Source organism: Pinus tabuliformis, chromosome 8 (assembly GCF_031772625.1).
Source record: "Pinus tabuliformis cultivar Carrire ecotype Pingquan chromosome 8, CPIR1, whole genome shotgun sequence".
Classification (NCBI taxonomy): Eukaryota; Viridiplantae; Streptophyta; class Pinopsida; order Pinales; family Pinaceae; genus Pinus; species Pinus tabuliformis.
The window spans coordinates 392,873,704-392,896,331 of record NC_142294.1 but is presented as its reverse complement, the minus strand read 5'-3'; the positions used below and the strand labels follow the sequence as shown (position 1 = coordinate 392,896,331).

The 22,628-nt window shown below is 37.7% G+C and overlaps 1 pseudogene; it reads left to right on the top strand.

The window, feature by feature from the left end:
• Window positions 1-12,315: 12,315 nt before the first annotated feature.
• On the top strand, window positions 12,316-18,937 carry LOC149235742 (uncharacterized; annotated as a pseudogene).
• Window positions 18,938-22,628: the final 3,691 nt, after the last annotated feature.

The following is a 22,628-nucleotide window of genomic DNA, read 5'->3' as shown; positions in this document are numbered from 1 at the left end:
CCTTTAAACTCGTAGGAGTAATCGTTTCCGAACTTGCATAACGAAAGGTGCAGGGCATAGCTTTGTGAGATGAAGCTCCATAAAAAATAGAATCTCAATGAGACACTCTTATCATATGACTGGTATAATCGAGCAGTTTTAACGTGGAATTCATGCTCGTTAAAAAATAAACATAAGCATCGAGCAGTTTTAGCATAAAGTTCATGCTCGTTAAAAAATAAACGCAAGATCCGAGCAGTTTTAACGCGGACTTCATGCTCGTTAAAAAATAAACATAAGCACCACCCGGTAAATAACCACCGTGAATGTAACTTTATCAGCCATTAAAGCCTTGGTCGTGTTTGCACCGTCACCTCCACTTTTCATTGGCCGATCGTTCACCTCCATATGATTGTTTACCCATTTTGAGGAACAGCGGTGAAGAGTGATTTCACCTAGCCATCCTTGTGACACTGCCGTGATTAGAAAATTCCAACCTGTACCTGGAATCAGCTGCTAACCCTGTTTATCACTCGTTCCTCAAAAGACGAGTCTTCTTTAAGCTCTTTTCAACTGACTCGTAAAATATGAAAAGATTGCCGAGTCCTTGGCCTTCCAGCTCGTTAAAGGGACAGGAAGTGCTATCCCTCCTCTAGATTTTAATCTTGTTGGACCGGAGGGATTATTGCACAAAAAGATCAAGCGCTTGTGTATTCGGCTCGTTAAAACTATCGAAAACTCATCCCTTCTGTATTGTTTTATACTTTTTCGGACTAAAGGGATTAGATGACAAAAAAGGACTTTCGGAGTTAACTTTATGTACCTTTTCAGACTCTCTAAAAATGAAAAGGACCGAGTTATCTTTGTCGTTAGACTCGTTAAAATCACAAAATAGCGACAAACTTGTCTTTAGACGAGAACGAGTTTCACTATCGCTAGGCTCGTTAAAACATAGCGATGGGCTTGCCCGAAGGGCAGGTTATAGAACAAGCATATGTTATCCTCCTCAAGCTTGACAAAAATAAAGAGGTACTGGTCAGCAATGACTGGGGAAAATTTGGGAGAAACTCAAGAAAACTTTGATGGTAGCAAGTCGCTCTTGAACATGACACTTTTCCTCCGTACCACAATCGGGTTGGGTTGTTTCATTCATCGGTCACATCACCATGGTCTCGCCATACCATCCATAATTGGGGTAATGCTACCGATCCATCACATCAGTGTCGCCATATGTTCAAGAGAAGTTGTTCAGAAAGAGTCAACCAGGTCCCATCCACTGCCATACATTATCCTTCATCCATTCATGACCGCCACCCTGAATCATATGTCACAGATCGTTTTCACCTCCATCAAAATCATTAGCTCCGTTCTGTGTCACTGATTTGGGATTCATTAAGGCCCTCCTTTGACGGATCGCTTCTTGTCGACATCAGCTCATTATCCAAGAAGTTGATCTAGGAACAACCCCTTCAGTACTTTGAAGCTTGCATGCCTCAATGGCAAGTTTCTCACTTCCGGCGACAGGTATACATCAATGACCTTCGACCAGAAGATTTTGCGTGGTGTTCGACGCCAAGTCCTTTATTCACACCACGTGAATTGTAATGCAGTACCTTGAGGGTCATTATCATTATCGGTGATTCCTCTCGCGCTTGTTAACGGTTTACCTCATTGACCGGTAATCAAGCGATGTCTTTCCATGTTCGACTTCAGAACAATTCTCACATGGATCGACTTGTACTTAGAGTGAAGATCGAACGAGTTTGAAGACCTCGGATCTAGTTTCATCCATCCGGGCTGCGATATATATTCAGGAAAGATAAAGACATTTGACAAGTACATCGTTGCAGCAGATGATCATCCTACTCAAAGGATGATAATTTCACCAAAATTATCAGTCTACCATCAAACGATTGTTTGCTCTATGTACAAAAATGAATTTATAAAGCTGAGCATGGGAATGCCCGCCTCAGCTAGATCATGAAAGCAGTATGAAAAATAATGTATTGTATTGTATCTTATTACAGGTCTCCTCCCAGCAATTGGATGAACTTCGGACCCTCCTGGATAAAGCATTTCACCCGATAAACGGCCTCATACTTTAGGGGGCAACTGTTATAGACATTTTTGTGCCTTACAGCATTGAGCATGAAATGTCCATAATCTAAGGGATCCAAAGTTCCTAAACATGTTGTTCCTACCCCTAGAGGAACAAGGCTAACAAACCACAGCAATTCACAGAAGTTCTCCACCAGAAACTGCTCAAAAACAAGTCAATTCAGGATCATGTCAATGGCTCCACTGACCATCTGCGCTGAATGTCAATGGCAACACTGGCTACCTGCGCTGAATGTCAAAGCCAACACTGGCTACCTGCGCTGAGCGAGAGTGGACATGTCGGCAGGCTCATTTCTCAAGGTGTCAAAACCCAGGAAGCTTCCAAAATGACACTTGCCTCAGGGAATTTGACTGGTGATGAGTAAGAGGTTCCAAATCTCCAAGTGGAAGCAAGAACCTCCAAGTGGAATCAAGAACTGACAGAGGGAGAGGACACTAGTCAGATCTCAAGCTGACTCATCCTCTCTCCAAAACATCTATATATGGATCTCTCCTCCATGAGATCTAGAGGCGGGAATTTTGTTATTGCAAAGAATTGCTGTTGGTTTGAGACTGGAATCATTGGGTGCTTAATGCTTTGAAGGGAGGTGAAGATAAGAATTCCATTCTGCTGGGAAGGAGATGCTGGATTGGAGCCCTTTGGGTTGTATCTCTTCCTGAACCTTGTTATTTATCAATAAAGCTATCTTGGTTTTCTCCTATATACTGATGTATCTTTGATGTATGATTGCATTAGTGTATTTGGTTTATTTCTAATCCTGAATCAGTTATGAATGTGAATATCTGTCTTTGTGTAGTGTTCTTCTCTTGTCGCAAGTAGCTGTTCTCTTGTCGCAAGTAGTTGTTCTCTTGTGATCTTGCAGGAACCTGTTGAAGCTGGGCGAGCGAGAAGGCAAGTAGCTGTGAACACCCAAAGAGAAGAGGATCTGGATCGAGGGACAAACGGAAGACACCGGTTAGTCCATCCATCTCTCTTCGTTCTTAATTCATAAAGGAAGAATACTAGAATAGCTGTCTCTGTTTGTTGCTAAGGCACTGTCACACCTTAGGTGGATAGGATCGTCCTGCATAGGCATTTTTCCCCACAACACTCAGTACTATCTCCACCTGTTACACACAATACATCTCAGATCTATTCTCCAAATCTCCTATGTTGCTTGCCTGCCTCCACTGCACAATACCTACTAAGAATGAATGAGAATGGTTTACCAAACTCGTATTTAACCTCCAAAGAATCACTCACACTAGGAAAGACGTGAGCAGAGACTATAATACTTGGTATTGGCCAATTCATTGGCATACTCAATCCCTTTGATTGTGCAAATCATCATGCACAACTATAGTCACAACTGATAGCAATCTGATCCTCTAACACCTGTCCATGTTGAACTAAACATGCACTGACATGCCACTGAGTTAACTGATGTATTCTATAGTTTCATTATGAGTTAATAATTAGTTTAACAACTCATCATTATTCTATTTGCAATTAGACTAATTACAACTAGTTTAACCAAGTCAAACTGAACACAACTCCATTAACTCCACAATCAACTCCACCAAACTCAACTAATTGAGTTCTAACTGAAGTCATCCATGCAACAACTCAACTGACCCACAAAGAAAGCGTACTTCCTTCTGACAGCTGCATGTGCCACATCTGTAGCTCAAACTGAAGTGCTCCAAGAGAATAAGATCAAGTTTATAGTCTAAATATTATTATGAGACAATAATATTTGACTTTTCTATTTTTGACAGCAAGTCTAAAAATAGACCTTGATCACTCCTGCTGTGATCACTCCTGTTGTGGTCACTCCTGCTGTGATCATCCCTGCTGTGGTCACTCCTGTTGTGATCATTCCTGCTGGGATCCATAAATAGAACTTGCGCCATAATTTGCCTACGGGCCCACTTAGTGAAGGCGACTCTTTTCACTAAGCTCCATCATTTTGTTGCATTCTCAACAAGCATTTCTTGTTGCACACTTTTCAACAAGTTTCATCGTCAGTGTTCAGTCTCCGATGTCATCAGCTTCGACAGTGATGTTTATGGTTCAGGTTGTCCGATAAAGTATATGGTTTTCATAGTGTTCGTCGAATATAGTTTGGTACCTAATTGTCGACATGTGATTGTCGTCAGTTCCGCCAGGATATGGTTGTTGACGTGGGTTGGTCATCCGCCTTGCAGATTTTGTTTGTCGATAAGGGTTTTTCTTCACATGGGTTAATGTCACATTGTGACAAATGATTGTAAAAAAGGGGTTGTTTTAAGAACAAAATGATGTAAAGTCCTAATGACTAAAATCTAAACCTAAGTCCTAGCCCTAAAAAGCTATGGTACAAATCTAAACCCTTTAAACCTAACCCATGTATTAAAAAATGCAATAGAAAATCACAACCCTAAGTCTACAACCCTCGGACCATGCTACATTATAAAACCATGTATTAAAAATAAATTAAAAACCTTAACCCTATGTTATCAACCCTCAGCCTATGTAATACATTACAAAACATTGCATAAAGCTTAAAACAATGATAAACCGCGGACCTTAACTGCGCGGGGAGTCAACTGTGGCAGCAAGCTCATGTGAACAGGTTGGGAGGTTACATGAAATAGTTGCTAAACTGCGTAGGTATGGAGACCGCGAAGGAGATAGAAGGCATGTGAACAAGAGTTAACTCACAGTCAGGTTACAAACAACGAAAGCTAACCCACAGGAATCCACCTAACCATAATCGCCGAGAGTCAGGTCACATGTGCCACACTGCAAGCTGGAATCATTGGGGATCAACGCGGAGGTGGTAGCCTGTGGTTCAACCGTGGTAGTCACATGCTGGCTATCTCCCCTTCTCCCGGTTAGCAAACCATTGGCAGTTTTGTGGCTATCCTAAAGTTCTAAATTTGGTTTTATTGTTCAATTTCGGTTAAACAAATTAAATCAAGTGGTGAATGCCACAATATGACATTAAAGCCTAACCAAAACCCTAATTTAACCCCAAAAATCAGCTTATTCATGCCTAAACTTATCCTGAGAGAGTCTGAATGCATCTAGGAAGTTATAAAGGCAGTTTTACTCATTGAAGAGAGGATGGAGTGATTTTGAAGTTTTGTGTGCAGATTCTAGAGGTTAGAGGATGTTTTGTTTTCAATGTAACAAGAGCATCCGGAGTCAGAATTGGGAACCGTGACAGGCGTTGGAAAGCTCGTCCAGAGAGATTTCTTATGATAGTGACCAGAAGTGCCTACGTGCACATTCAGTTTGGTCAATTTGCTGTATAATCGACCTTCTCGGATTCAATCCTAATAAAGTAGTCGCCCATCTTGAAAGCAGACCCGAAGATGTAGTCCATCAGGGACAAACTCCGTAATCAATCTTGTTGTCTGGTATCGTTCTGTATTTGTTGTTTTCACTTCTGTTTTGCATTTTCTTATGTTTATCATCTATCGTAAGTCTTTCTTCTCAAGCAGTTTTCACAGTTTCAGCGCTTCCAATTAACATTCATTTCACTGTTGGCGTGATCAATTCTACTTAATTTTTAATATATGATCAGTTCAGATCAAATAGTGGGTCGTAAGGTAATGCCTTGACCACGATGTCACACAGAGGAAAGTAGGATAACTTTGTCAGCAGCAAGGGTGTGACTGATGCAGTGAGTCAAGGAAGGTGTATGAGAGGTTCCAACACTTAGAAGGGGGGAGGAGGTGAAGGTGAGTTCCAAGTTGAAAGGGATTAGTCCCAACTTGGGTAGGAACACACAATACAAAGGACATGCACAGCTTTCGGCGGAGTAGTCCACTCAGATGTGGCAGTCACATCATACAAGGTAAGATAACATGTACAACACTCATAGATCAGTTCAAGACGAGTGCGACAGTTGTTATACCAAGGTTCAAGTGAAAGGTCTATCTAATGTCTGACAGAGCAATCGACACAGACGAAAACATTAACAACATATACAACACATTAACAACAAGATTCATATAATTGCATGTGAATCAGCTCATACACAAGTACGTAAGTTAAACGACATATATCATTAAGGAAACCGGAGCAGTGTAACTACAATAACAACATATGCATGAAAATGTGTTGGCTCTTATTATATAAAGAAGTGTAAGTCACAATCATACAATACATCCATGTAAACCTGCTAGTCAACACTGGATCGTTACAGCCACATCTCCCTTCTCCTCCAAAGAGATGCACCAGCTCCGTACAGTGGAGAAGCCAAAGCGCGTTACAATACTGTCCAGGCCTTCTTCAAGATAGTCTTAGTAGAAGCTTGGCTGACCAAAATCACTTACAATGAGTTATGAGGGATTATTTATAGCAAAGGGTGGGGTGACCCTTGACATTCCCTTTTATGACAGTTCAACTACCCTCATGACTCTTTGCCTACTCTATGATTGTTACATCCAACTATTGACACTTGACTTACACTTGACACGACTCAACATTACAATGCACATGTACTCATGTGAGACAACATGGCTTGAGCAACCCTTGCAAGACATCACTGACACTCGATCTGTTGTGATGAGACCAACTCTTTGACATGCTTATGATGGTGAAGGTGGTGTATTGATGCCAAGCTTGGTCGTCCGTGATGGTGTGCATGCACCTCATGGTGACATCTTGTTGAAGTGAACTTTTGCCTCCATTGCAACCGGTGCATTGGTTCGGCTCTTTCATCCAACTCGTCTGCTAATATGTGCATGGTCTTCTTAGGTGCGGCTGAACTAGCAACACACTGATGCATAGTGTCCGTGTTGATCTTCAAGTGTGTGCTAGTGATCATGCACATCAACTTGCCAAAGTACATGTTCAGCTCTAGTTGGACTTGCTTCTTGTCTTCGCCTTGGTGAGTGTGTTGATTGGGTTGGATTGCATGTGCGTGCTTAGCGATATGCATAATGTTGAATCCTTTGCATGCGATTAACAACACTTCTCACCATGTCTGCTCTGTGTCAGCTGCTAGAATGGATCTTCAACTTGTACGGGCGCAGTTTCATCCATGAGTGCATGTTGCGGCCACTACTTTTCCTGTTCTTGTTGAAACTCATTCATCTGTCTGTGCAGCCTCATGTTCTTCCTAAGTTGTTGCTTCAGCACATGCAACTCCTTCTTTGTTCCATCTTCTGCATTCGTGCGATCTTCATGTCGTGTTGTCACTTCATAGCTAGAGTATCCAAAGTTGCTTTCATCATCAATGGACCTGCTTGAGCTTGCAACCTTGTTCTGCCTACCCGCTTCTTGCATTCATTGCATTTGGTACGCTATCTTCAGCTGTTGTTCATGATGATGCTTGTTGTGATGCTACTGTTGTCATGTCTTGATGTCCTTGTCTACGAACAGCTTGATGTCTTTGTGGGTAGGCAAATCCATAGACATTTGATCAACTGCATCCCCAAGTGTGCCCTGAATGGTGTCTTCGTCTCTGCTCTCCTTGAAACCATTGTACATGTACTGTTGAGAGGCAGGTGAACATCTGCGATATCTGGAAACATGGCAACACTCATGGCAAGTAATCTGTCAGTGGAAAACCAAAATGAACATGAGAACTGACTTGCAACATACCTAGGTGAATGATCATGAAGGTTGTGCAATTTCAGCTGGGAGGTCGGGAGATCGACTACCAAGATTACACAAGGCATAGTCTGGGTTGCTGGGAGATTAACTGACTATTGGAAATGCGCAATGCACAGTCCAGTCTGGCTGCTGACTGTTGGGATTGTGCAATGCACAATTCCAGTTGGGAAAGATCGCTGGCCTAGGGAGAAATTTGCGCAATTTCTTGGGCCAAGCAGCCACTATCCTCCAGAAATGCGCAAAACAGTCCTAGAGGCCAGTGCTATGAAGGAATGTGCAAATCTGGAGAGGAAGGTGAGCCTTCCTTCCCCAGATTGTGCAATGCATCCTTGGTGAAGGTAGAGTCCGGGCCAAAGTTGCTTCAACTCGCTGATGAGCAACTGAAAGCAACTAAGACAATAAATGCATGGAGACACTAAGTGATAGCAGAAGTGATTGATAGTGCATGCAAAACATGAATGAAATATTTAACAAACAGATCAACACGCATGTGAGTGAGGCAGTTCGCTGGTTGGGCGAATGTCCGTGCAAAACAGTTTTATGCATGCGACAACTGTGAGATAGCAACGAAAACTGAAACAAAGTTAGGACAAGCTAGTATACATGTAAACGACAACAAGCGTTCAAATAAATCAAGCAAACAATACTCCCACAAGCGAAAACACAAAAAGTGACAGAAATGCAACACAAGGCATGGGAAGCGGGCTTACCCCAAAACAATTGAGCTAAATGTGCCAACTTCTCTTAGATGTGATGTGGGATGTCAGAGCTGCAAGGTTGATGTGAGGAATGAGCTCTGCAGCATCTGGTTGATGAATTTCGACAACATCGAGGTTGTGACGCGCATGCCAGGAATCCAGAGGAAGTAACACTTGGTGGGAGGAATGATCCTTGCATGTAACCTCCAACTGCTAAACATAGATCCCTAAAACAAGGGATGCATTTGCATGTTGCCTTAGGAGAAGCAGCCCATGCATGCAAGTCATTTTTGCTTGGTCCCTGAGGGAACCAATCAACTCAGCTGCATATGCAAGACACTACTCGACTTCTTGAAGGAAATGCGCATTTCTGGCTGGGAGCTGGGTTGACTGCCCAGGAGATTTGCACAATTTCTGGGCAGAGCAACTGACTGCTGCCCAGATTTGCGCAAATTCTGTGTTGAACAACCTCTGCTGGGAAAATTTGCACAAATCCTGCTAGGAGTTTTAGCTGGCAGGATTGCGCAACCCTAGAGCCTAGCAGGCTGCCAGAGAGGATTGCACAATTTCTGGAGGGAATGTTGGTTGCCCTCTAGAAATGCGCAATTTTCAAGGGGAAGTTGCTCAACCTGCAACTGGACCAAGTCCGGGTGAACAACCTGTGAGGGGAATGGATCAAGCTATGACCGAGAGGTTGCCTTTGTGCAAGAAAGACACTAAAGCTAGTGAACTTGACGAAGCAAGGCAAGCTGCTATGAAGGTTGGAAGGGAGGCTCCATAACAAGGCTAAGACAAAATTTTGGAGGGTGGTTGTAGCCGTTACAACAGATCCTCCATGTTATCATTGTATATCACGATATCATCCAAGTATACTACTACGAACAAATCCAAATATGGATGTAGTACATCGTTCATCAAAGTGCAAAACCTAGCAGGAGTGTTACACAACCCGGAAGGCATAACAAGGAAATCAAAACTTCCATACCTTGTCACAATCGCAATTTTTTTCTCATCTCCTTCCGCTATCCACACATGATAGTAACCATGCCTCAAGTATAGCTTGGTAAACACTCGGCTTTCGCAAGCTTATCGAAGCAATTTGCAGCAAGTGGCAAAGGATATCTGTGCTTTATCGTTTGCTTGTTGAGAGCATGATAGTCATAGCACATACATAGCTCATTTGTATCTATCTTCTGCTGGAACAATACTGGAGCACCATATGGGGACCTTGAAGGTCATATGAAACCTGCATCAGCCAAGTCCTTCAATTTTCGTTTCAACTCCTCCAATTCCGGCCCTGATAAATGATAAGGAACTTTTTTCGAAGGTTGTTTCCCTGACTCTAGTTCAATGCTATGGTCCACTGCACGCCTTGGTGGAAGTGTCTTCGGTAGCTCACTAGGCATCAAATCTGCATACTTGTCCAAAACATTGGAAATCTCAGCTCGAACATGTGTCCCCACTCCATCATCGCTTTCAACTCCCTTGATCACTGTCTCATATGTCTCCACTTCTGAATCCCGCATCGCCTTCCTCAAGCTTAGTGCAGAAACACGTTGCACCTTCACTTCCTTCCTTTGCTTATGAGTTGGCAAAGTCCAAGTTCGTGAGCCTCCAATCAACATAATCTCATTGCAAAATGGGATAGTAATCACCTTATTGCCTTTCAGAAAATCCTGCCCAATATCATATCAAAGTCGTTCATCTCCATCATCGTGAAGTCCAATCAACCCTGCCAGTCTCTTATTCGAATTGGCACTTTATCCATCAATCTCGACACTTTAGCCTTCGAGTTCACTGCCTTGACTTCCACATTAGTTGGAACAATTTTCCACCCAACTTCTCTTGCCAATCTCATCGTCATAAAGTTGTGTGTGGCACCTGTGTCCACCAAAGCTTGGATAGTTTTGCCATGAACTTCCAAGTTGAGAAACCTCAAACTATGTATTCAAGATTTCTTTTCAAAAACTTCACACTGCATACATACTTAGTCTCTACATTTTGTTGTTGCACTGGCTTTGATACCATCTGTCATGGCCCCAATTCTTTTTTCCCGAATTGAGCTACGTGTGGCACCGGCTAAATGACTCAACCCATTAGTTTCTTTTACATTTTCCAGACTACGCCTACTTCATCATTCACCATTATTAAACAGTGAAGTGCAAAATTACTTAACTAAAACAATGACAACATCATTTCAATGCAAAAGACACATTCTTTATGTAATAACTCAGTTTATGTAAAATCTTTAATTTACAATTTTTCTCGGGGAGACAAACTCAACCCGTTTCATAAAAGTTACAGTCCCAGGTGTGTTGCCTGGTCAGTCGGCCTACTACACGACCCAACCGCAGCCGCCCTCATTCAGCTCGGCCCACCCATCGTGCGGCCCGCATTACCTACCTGCGGCCTATCCACCGTGCAGACCTCCATGCAGACCCACCCACCCACTGTCACTGTGCCTTGCATGTCCGAACTCGCCGTCGTGCAAACCCATGCAGACCCACCCACTTGCGATCACCGCACTCTGCCTGTCCGCGCTCACCCTGAGTTATGTCGGGTCGACCCACCCACCTACAGTGACCCGCCCAACTCTCTGGTGCGTTCAGAACCACACGACCCATGGGCTCATCTCTGCCCAACCTTCATTCGACGCTCTGTTTGCATTGTGTTTTGTTGTTCACTTGTTGTTCTTTGCAGTGGTGCCTCTACCCGAAATATACTTTGCCTTGGCCATGGGTGAGGGCTCAGCTCATGTCAAGCCGACCCATGACTCACACTTCTCCAACACAATATTGCGTCGACTCTCACCCGTTCACATTGGCCCATTGTTCACGCCGGCCTGTTTACGTCAACCCATCGCCTAACGACCTCCGCTTATAAACCAACTCGTTTGCACGTGCCCAACACTTGGTCATTTTTCGCGCCCCTGGCTTGTCGATTATGTGCGCTCGCTCCAACGCGTCAATTAAACGCACCCACCATAGCTCGTCAATTAAATGAGCCCATCCGCTCGTCGGTTATGTGCGCACCCACCCAACTCATCAGTGAAACGTTCCCGTTGACTCATCCGCCAACTCGTCAGTTAAACACGCCCAGGTTGGACGCCAAAGTACGAAGGTGATGACTCGGGCGCCTAACATGGGGGATAGCATAATATGGGAAGGGGATGATACCAAATAGGGAGAAGTAACACCATATGGTGAAATGCCACCATTATTTATTACCCCTGAAATTGATGTCAAATGTTGTCCTCGACAAACCTTTTGTTTCATTTCGAAAGTGTCCGTAAGAGTTCATTTTAGCCCTGCGCTCATTCAGCGTTTCTGTCTCCAGAAAAAATCCACCAATGTAACACTGGTACAACATCGAGATGCTTTTCCAGACAAATCTTTAGTTTTACCTCCGATTTCTCTTCCAGGGTTCATTTTAGGCCTTCCTTTAGAACGCTTTCTCACCGTCCAGAGAAATTCTACCAACATTTGTAGCACTGGAATAAAATTCAGATGTTGCTCCTGACAAATCTTTAGTTTCATCTCCGATTTCTCTTTCAGGGTTCATTTCAGGCCTTCCTTTATGATGTTTTCCCGCTTCCAGGGAAGTTCCATCAATATTTGAAGCACTGGAATCAAATTCAGATGGTATTCCAGACAAATCTTTAGTTTCATCTCCATCTTTTCCTTCAGATGTTGTTTTAGATCTTCGTTTCCGCGTCTTCAGAAAACTGAGCACTTCGTTCTTGGACCTAAATTGGCGTCCTTTAACTGATTCGTAGTAAAGCTGCAAATAAAGAGTTGTCACGCTCAGTTTTACGGAAAGAAATGAAAATAAAATAATAATTCGAAGCAAGCACTGGCAAATACTTTCACTTGACTTTCATGATTTTAACCTGGTGGAATTCTGAATGGCCCACACGCTCATGGTTCAATCATGCCGATTATGATTCTGGGCAGAAATCTGCATGACGCACAATGTTCAGGCCAAATATACGGATGCCTTGTTATTGGCCCCGATTACATGAAGCCAGCCCTATTTATACAGGACTTAAACCTTGGTGGTTGGTACAAAATAACCGAGTTACCAGACTCTTCGAAATTTGTTACAAAATAACACACTAGCCAAACCCTTCAAAATATAAAACAGCTGGTTTAATTCGTATGAGAAGCAGTCTTGGCACAAAATCACAGTTACATAGAACAGATGCAACCATTGGATTCAAAATCCTCTTTCCTCTACTGTTCAAAAATGTTGAAAATATAAATTGTTTTCACCTTAACTTTGATTTGCCATATTGATTGTCAATTTTTTTTTGACAAATTTGAAAATGGTTTAATCTAGAAGTTATCATACACGATAACTACCTCTCATCATTTTTCTGGAAATTACCAGAAATCCTCATTGATATCAGAAAATTTATTTCTTCCGGAAAGATTCCTCCCTAAAAAATGAGAGTGAGAAAGAATCAAAACTGAAAGTAAGGAAACTGAAACAGTAAAGAAGAAAACTTCTTAGATTTGATAAAGACATCACTCTGTTCCTGTTCATAGATTTGATAAAAACATCACACTTTTCCTTACCAGAACAGAGAAAAGAAAAAAGCACCTTTAACATAGCTCAGGTAAAGTTCTCCTCCCATCTATGTTATGAATATTTCAAATCTAACTATTTGAGTGGCCAGACAAATCAGTAACGCTGGCCTCACAAATTCGCCCCTTCCATTTTAACTATTATTCATTCATTACTCACCAGGTTACGAACCTTCTCTAAGTAAAGAATAAAGGTAAGCAGATCGAAGAGTTAGGCATTGGTTTTCAAACCAGGAGCATAAGCACGAGAAGGGACTGAGCGGAGGCAGATCAAGAGTTGGGCATTGGCTTTCAATCCAGGAGCATAAGCTCGAAAAGGGATTATAGCATTTCTCCTGGGAGCAAGCATTTATCTCATCACAGAAGGGAATTTGAAAAGTATCAAAAACAGTCTGCTTAATAGTTATTTTCTAAGTCACCTGACACGGGGTGTTGGATTCTGACATGCTGACCCCCGGAACAGAGCACGTTAGGACACATTATACATTATTTTATTAAAATATATATATATTTAAAAAATATACATATATATTAAAAATTAGATATTATCATATTTCTTACACAAATTTTAATTAATGATACAAATTTATTGATTTCAAACATAGATTTTATCTATAGCTATTAGCATGCATAGTACATACAAAATTCAAATAAATGTCAGTGGTACTGGTCACATAAATGATAAATCTATTAAAAATTTAAATCATGATTCATAATTCATCACTGAAAGACAACTTACAACTATAAGATAGTAAGATAAACACACTGACAACTGTAGTTTTCTCATTAAATCATCAAATCAAAATGTGTTACATAGGTAGTGTTGGTGCAATGCCAATGGCAAATAGAAATAGAAAATATAAATCAACATCATTGCCCCAATCATCATGGTCCCCACTGCTCTCCTCTACATCCTCCTACTCCGCTGTATCCATAGTCGCCTTTGCATCTGCTGGTATGGAGGTTGACCCCTCTAAGTCATCAAATCTAACAGGCTCTAGCACTGGATCATTGAGATCCATGTTGGCCAATGCCAACTCAACAGTGGTGTCCAGACCCATATCATCAGGAACAGTGTTACTTGGGAGCGGGAGCGAAAGTGGGGAGCGGGAGCGACATATTCAGAAGCTCTTGGTTTGGTGCTCTTTATTAAATACGAGTTCCATACCCTAATACATGACAAAATTCAATGGAAACATTGCAATCCCCCAATCCTAAAATCTTGAAAAACTGATAAGTCTGATGGATTTTGAATGAAATCTAAAATTCTACTTTCTCCATATGAAATCCAATGAGGCCGGAACCATTCTCAAACATCCTGAGTTATTTCATGGTAATGTTAAAAATTTAAGTAAAAGTGATCTCACTTTTACTTTAAGAATTTAACATTACCATGAATAGCATATCAATACTAAGGCCTAGACTTGATCATGAAGCTGCCAAAATGCTTTACTCCTTGCTCCAACAGCACAAATCACTTGCCAACAGCACAAATCACTTGCCAAATGACAATTTTAATGAGCAAACACGCCCTTTGCATTCCCGCGCTGAGCTTAGCGAGTCCTGGAAACCGGACATGTGTCCTAAAATCGCGACACGCTTTTGAAAATTGCGACATGCCCTCAGACACGACGTGTCCGAAATGGACACGACGTGTCTTGTGATTTGGACACGAATCCGGACCGAATCGTGTCAGATTCGCCGGATTCGGGATTCGCAGGGGGTTTAGGACGAATCCGGTGACTTAGGTTATTTTACAATGAGAAACCCAATTCACTAGACATTCCAATCCACTACCAAGCTTCACAGTTTAGAATAATTGTATCCGACGGATTTTCCAAAAAGGATCACTTTCTGTTGGCTCAACCATAGAGCCTAACTCTTAGAGTATATAGGGAATTCAATGTGTGACCTCTTTATCCCAGAGGTGATTTAGTAACAGGGACTTGACCAGTTAAACTAACCCTAGAGCTAAACAAATTTCAAATATTTGGAAAACTCTCATCAAAATTCATCCATAATTCTGCCTAATCTATCCAATTGACAAATTTTCAAAATCTTTTTTACCAATTTCATTGAATCTAACCAATTGACAATTTTTTGAATTTTTTTAAAAAATTGACTGAATTTGGAACTATGATATAAAGAGCAATTTTTTTCACAAAAATAGCCAGAGCCTAAATTTAGTTTCTATTTTTTTTTTAACAGTTTGGCAGAATTTGATAACCATAATGTAAAGAAACTCTTTCACAAAGATAACTGGAACCCAAATCTAAATAAAAAAAATTATCAGCATCACTTTTTTGTACTTCAAAATTCAAATTGCTACACAACAATCTATTTCACCAGCTTAACAGTGGTTGAATTTTACAGAGGCCATATTGAAGACATATGCCAATTGAATGAAAATTGTAAGCAATTTCTTGTACTTGCGCACCTTAGAAGCTGTTACAAAAATCAATATTCTGAATCAAATACAGGTATAGCTTGTAAGTAGGAGGCACATTCTGTAGATACCATACTGTGATTTTCAGCGTCTTTGTTCTGAACTACAACAACCTCCATTCTTTGATTTGTTTGAACATAGCTAAAAATATATTTACTGCACATAATAGACCCCTGTCTCTAAAACTTCAAACAGCTTAGCGAAACAGCCATTAAAATGAAAATAAATTAATGCAAGATGGTTGGCCTCTTACAGTTCAAAGAAAACAAAAACAGAGGCTTTAATCCAATGCTAAACACGGAGGAAAACAAAAGCAGAGGCTTCAATCCAATATGGAAGAAAGCAAGGGGTATCAATGCCTCTTTCTAATTCTGAGTCCTTTCTAATTCTGAGTTCTGTGATCAATCCTTTGGGCCGCCATTGTGGCGATTCAAATGACATGAAAGGCTTCCGTAGTTTAAATGAAGTAGTCGTACCAGGCCAACTGTTAACTTCCTCTCCAGTGGTCTGAGCTTCAGATTTTGAGGTCTGTTCATCAGCGTGAACAGTAAGAGCTTTATTGTCAGCTTTTTCAGATTTGGTTTCCTCATGAGAAGGTGAAGCCGGCTTGGCATCCACATTGTTTTCTGCTGAATTTTAGAAGGATTTTCACATGAAATGTGTTTAGTCTGTACCGTGCCGAGTATTTCCATAGTGGATTTACAGTGTTAAAAGGAGTATTTCCATAGTGGATTTACAGTGTTAAAAGGTTAAAATTACAGTATACAATATGAAGAAGATTCAAATAGGTTGCTTTATTGAAAAATGAATAAATAACAAAACTTAATATGGAATTTATTTATTTATCTATTCACTTTAGAATTTATATTTTACTATTTCTTTTATAAAATAATGGAATTTCTGGTAAGATTTTGATAAAATGTGATGTATATTTTTGGAAGTTTGGGTTACAACTGTCAAGTATTAGGATTTTAGATTTTGGGTGTAGCTTAAGTTTTTGATGGTGCTGATTCATTTCCACCATAAAAACGATTTAGTCAAAGTTTTGAAAAAAGATATAAAATCCCTGACAAATGTGGGGGACATTTTTGGGAGTTTGAGTTACAACTATCAAATATGAGAATTTTAAATTTTGGATGGAAGCTGATTCATTTACACCATAAAAAACGATTCAGTCAAAGTTTTGAAAAAAAAAATTAATCAAAATTAAAAAAAAATATATATATATATATATATCAAATTCCTAAAAAAAAAACATTACAGATGAAATTGTGCTTTACTAGAAAAGTGTGAGAAATCCACCTCTTTGTTTAATTTTTCCGCTTTTATTTTCTTTAAATCTTTATTGTTTTTTTTTGTGTTTTTTTTTTTTAAAAAATACGATTCACTTCACTTTATTGTAAGTAAAAAGTGCTTTACTAGAAAAGTGTGGGAAATCCACCTCTTTGATTAATTTTTCTTTATTTTCTTTAAATCTTTATTGTATTTTTTTGTTGTGTTTTTTCATATATACCATGCACTTCACTTTATTGTAAGTAAAAAGCAATGAATAATACAATTTTACTCTGGTTTTATCATTATTTCATTATTTTTCATTACTTTAATAAATACATATTAATTTTATTTAGTGTTACTATTAAAGTTTTATTAATCTAAATTTTATATAATTTTTAATATAAAAATATATATACTTTTAAAAAACAATATATATGAATGATTTCCCACTGTTTTAATAAAAATATATATAACACATTACATTGTAATTATGTATTAATTATAATTCTAATTATTATTTTTTTGTTTTTAAGTTGATATTTTTTTAACATTTTTTTGGTAGGTAACCACCCATGAGGATTTGAACTAGTGACCTATCACAAGAAGTGCCTTAACAGTGCACCTATTCATGGTCAATCCAAAGCCCCATGAGCTTATTAACATTAATTCTTATTTCATTGAGATTATTTATAAAGATATAAAAAGTACTAGTTAATATAGTTGTATCTTTATAATATGTTTTTATCTTATATGTATGATAATTTTTGGAATGTATGATAGTTATTTTAAATTTTATTAATATGGATGTGTTTTTAGTTGGGATTTTCTTAATATTAATTATATTCCACAATGAATATTTATCTCTAAGAATTATTTTTTTTAAAGTATCAACATAATTATATTTTTATTTTGTAATACACAATATTATTGGAATATGTGATAATTATCTAAAACTTTATTATTATTGGTATATTTTCATCTTGAAAATTGTGTAGTTATTAGGCCGATACGCCTTCCTATGCATCAACAATCGTCAACACTTTTACCCTGCTCTGTTCGATCAGGTGAGACACTTTCAACCGTTGATTTGAAGTGTGACTGCTTTTTCCAAATATCGGTTGAGTTGCCTTCTTTTCACAAGATATTTTCACTGCTTTTTGCTTTTAGTTTGTTTTAAACTTTATTTGTAGTCTAACTTATTTTAATTTAGTTTTATATTTTGTATATAATTTTTATTTTTATTTAGTTTTATATTTTGTATATAATTTATTTATGTTTTAATTTTAGAATTGTTTATTGGCTATAATATGTCTAAATGTCTAACTTATTTTAATTTAGTTTTATATTTTGCATATAATCTTTATTTTAATTCAGTTTTATATTTTGTATATAATTAGGCCGATAGGCCTTCCTATGCATCAACAATCGTCAACACTTTTACCCTGCTCCGTTCGATCAGGTGAGACACTTTCAACCATTGATTTGAAGTGTGACTGCTTTTTCCAAATATCAGTTGAGTTGCCTTCTTTTCACAAGATATTTTTACTACTTTTTCCCATTCTTTTATGTCACTCTTGGCCTCAGAGTTAATTGTTTCTTTGGTCTGCCAGTTGTTGTTGCTGTGCACGTCGGCACCTCCGTCTGGCCCTGCTCCCTCATCGTCGTGAAATTCGTGGAACGCTGCCTCCTCACCCCAACCCCGAACCCCAATCCCGTATACACCCAAATCTTCCAATTCAAGAACAAACACGGAATCGAACTCGGGACTGGCTGCGGCATCGCCAGAATGGGCCTAGCCCTGCTCGGCCTCAACGTGGTCTTGACCGACATCGCCCCCATTCTGCTCGCCCTCAAACGCAACGTGAAGAAAAACACGGCGGCGACCTCCCTCGCCTTGGCCGAAAAACAGGGATCCGACGTTGGAAGAGTGAAGATTTCTCAGCTCTATTGGAACAACGAGAAGCAGATTCAGGTACTGAAGCCTCCATTTGCTTTCATTGTTGTCACAGATGTTTTTTATTTGGAGAATACTGTGGAGCCTTTGATTTCCACCATGAATGCCCTTTCTGGAACGAATACTGTAATTCTATTAGGTTATCATATACGATCTCCAGAAGCCCATCAGCTTTTTTGGCAGATTTGTCCTAATTATTTCACAGTGGAGAAAGTACCCCATGAGGATTTGCATCCGTAGTATGCGTATGAAGAAATTGATGTGTATATTCTCAGGAAAAAAATGACCTAATTGTGGGTAAAACAAGGTTTTCCAGGGTTTAGGGGTGGGGCACAAATTGTATATGGGTTATAAAGTAGAGGGCGCATAAAGTACCTGGCCCTATTATGCAAAAAATCTGATCAAATTGCCACTGGGGGAAATCTTAGGCAGATCCCATTTCCGGAACTGGGTTGTCCAATTTTGTTCCACCGCAGGACAACGTTGCAGCTTTTGAAGTCGACATTCTTCGTTATGTGTGTGAGCATGAAGCCTCCCAGGCGAAAGGCGGCCGAAGAAGGCCAGAAAAAGGGTCACTATCATCTCTTTAACTGGTCATCGTCTTTATTTTCTTGATTTTCCAGATGGCAATGATTGGTTTGCGCAGTCAAGACTGTGGAACACTAGCGTTTATATTTGCTACTTCTTTGCTTTTGAATGGGGATAATGCTCTGGCATTGCAGGGCTTGGTTTTGTTTTTTGTGGTTCTGTTATGGCTCATGAATGGATGTGTTTATGGATTGAAATTTAAGGAAAATATGGGTTTACTGTAGCATATGAATGGGATGCATCCAAGCATTGAAATTTCAGAAGTTGGGTTTATTGTGCATATGAAATGGCATGTGTTCATGCTTTTGAAATTTTACTCAGAGAAAAGAAAAGATGGATTTGGTATTGCATATGAATGAGATGTATTCTTCGTATATGCTTGGCCATCTATAAAGGTTTCTTGATTTTGGGTAATTAACTTAACCTCTTGATTTTGGGTAATTAACTTACTCTAAAATGAAATAAGACATTCAATGTGTTCCTGAAAAGTAATTGCACAATGATCCAGTCCAAGAAAACAAGGTTTTCCACAAACCAATTAACTCTTCTAGAAAAATTCAACAATTCCAATTTAATAATCCTATCGGCCTCTCTTTGTACCTTTTGGGACAATTGCTAGTTTATAAATTTTCAATTACTATAAAGAATAAAAAACAAAAATAATATATTCAATAATGCCTTTTGCTAAAAAATCATATTCTGATTTTCATCTTGAAAATTGTGTAGTTATTTATAAATTTTCAATTACTATAAATAATAAAAAACAAAAATAATATATTCGATAAAGTTTTTTGGTAAAAAATCACATTCAAATTGTTGGGTGGATGCGTTTTGGCTCATCCTTAGGATTGATGATGTAAGTTGGCTCATCTTTAGAATTGATGAAGTCCACATAATTATATCTATGTTGGAAAAAGTCAACATAATTATATCTTTATAATATTTTTATTTTGATATGTATGATAATTATTTAATTTTTTTATTATTGTTAGGTTTTCATTTGGAAAGATATGTGATTATTTATAGCCTTTAAATTATTATAGAAAAATAAAAATGAAAAGTAATATTTTAAGTTAAAGTTTATTTATTTTATTACATAATTTTTTCTTAAATAAAATATTAAAAAAAAATCCTCATACAAAATAATAACTTTTTAAAATTTATTACTATTATTATTATAATAATATTATCTTCGTTTTAAGCAATGTGTAACTATTTTTTAAATTTTAATATAATAAAATAAAAAGTAAAAAATAATATTTTGATCAAAATTCATACAATGTTATGAAGAAACATACCCCTCCCACTATCAAAACATGCATTCATAATTTTTTCTTAAAAATATTGTACCAACATAATTATATGTTTATATCATGTTCTCATATGCATGAGGATTCTAAAGCCATGTTCTCATCTTTAGATGTACGAGAATATAATATTATGATGCATGAGAATTATAATACTATGTTCTCATTTCTATACGTAAGAGAATTGTTATACCATGTTTTCATCTTGAGGTGCAAAAAAAATATTATATAATATTATTATATGAAAAATTAAGACAATTATTTAAAACTTTTTTATTATTACCTTGTTTTCACGTAGAAAAATGTGTAATCATTCATAAATTTCTAACTCTAAAAAAAACAAAAAAATGTGTAATCATTCATAAATTTCTAACTCTAAAAAAACAAAAAACAAAAAGACGGTTTAGTTCAAAACCTTTGCCACTTACCTTTTTCCAGATAAAATATTATGGATAGATATTTATCCCTTTATTTCACTCATAATCACAAAGTAAGTAAGATACATTCAACAATGTAATATTTTTATATAAAATTAAGTTAATAAATAGATTTACTTTTTTGAGTAAAGTGAATTTTTACATTCTTTTTTTCTTGATTTTTTAAAAATAAACTAAAATCTATGAACAAAATTCCATAACTAAAGGTCTTATTAATTAAATGAAATCTTAACTTTTTAATAAAATTTCTATTTTTATATCATTTTTTCATCTCAAAATGCATAATAATTATGATACCATGCTCTCATGTCAAAATGTATGAGAATTATTATACCATGTTTTCAAAATTATTATAGCATTTCGTCCATTAAAAATGTATGATAATTATTTAAAACTTTACAGACGTTTTCATCTAAAAAGATGTGAAACTGTTCATAAATTTTTAATTTAAAAAATAAAAATAACATTTTAGTTCAAATCTCATGCGACATGACCTTTCTTTCCAAATAAAATATTATAAAGAGACATACCCTTTCATATAAAAAAATATAGAGAGGTGTACCATTTTATTTGATTCACTATCACAAAGCAAACAATATGTATCTAACACCTTAGCACCTTGAGGTAAGTTGATATAATAAAGTAAACAAGAGTAAAAGTAGAGAGGTGTACCATTTTATTTGATTCACTATCACAAAGCAAACAATATGTATCTAACACCTTAGCACCTTGAGATAAGTTGATATAATAAAGTAAACAAGAGTAAAAGTCTGTTGATTTTCAAGAGTGATATACTAAAACTGCAAGACATTACATAATAAGATCAAATGATATAAATGTAATTATGATGAAAACGTTGCTAGTTTGATGCCTTTTCTCAAAATTATGGCTATTATCATAAGTTGAAAAGGGCAATACACATATATGTACATGTATAAGATTATGAGAAACATTCGACAACGAATGGGTATATCACATTTCGTTGTCTTAACATGCCTATGGATGGTGGGTTCAAGTAAACCCATGATTAGAAATGAATAAATCATTGAGTAAGATATGGCACCTAGTTTTAACCAAATTTAAAATCGAGAAAGGAGAATGTTAATGGCACATTAGCATAAGTAGTATTCACAATTGTTAACATGGAATAAATAACTCAATCACAACCCTGTGGATACAAATGGAGTTGAGTTAAATGGTTGACTAGAACTATTGCTTACAAATACCATGTCGAGATAACTACACCAAGGTAATGTATTGAGAAATATTGTTGCAAGACTTTGACGATTTTAATAATAATATATTATTTCACGTAGTTCCCTTAAGTCACCATATTGATTCTATTATCACTATTATGTGCTTTTAAGCATAAATAAGAACAGAAGTAAAGGAGGGAACCTTTAAAAAAAACTAATTGAATTATAAAACTTTGATTAAGAATTCTATGTGAAATGGTAAGTGGTAAGCGGATAAATAATGTGGACGAAATCATGTCCACTTAAGTAGAAAAAAAAAATGTTAGCAAAATGACTACTGCGAAGAGTTAAGAATGTTAATCCTTTTACCAAACCACATGAACCTAAAGGCTACATGAATTAAGTAACATGCTGACTGAATGAAGTGAGTTATATATATATATATATATATATA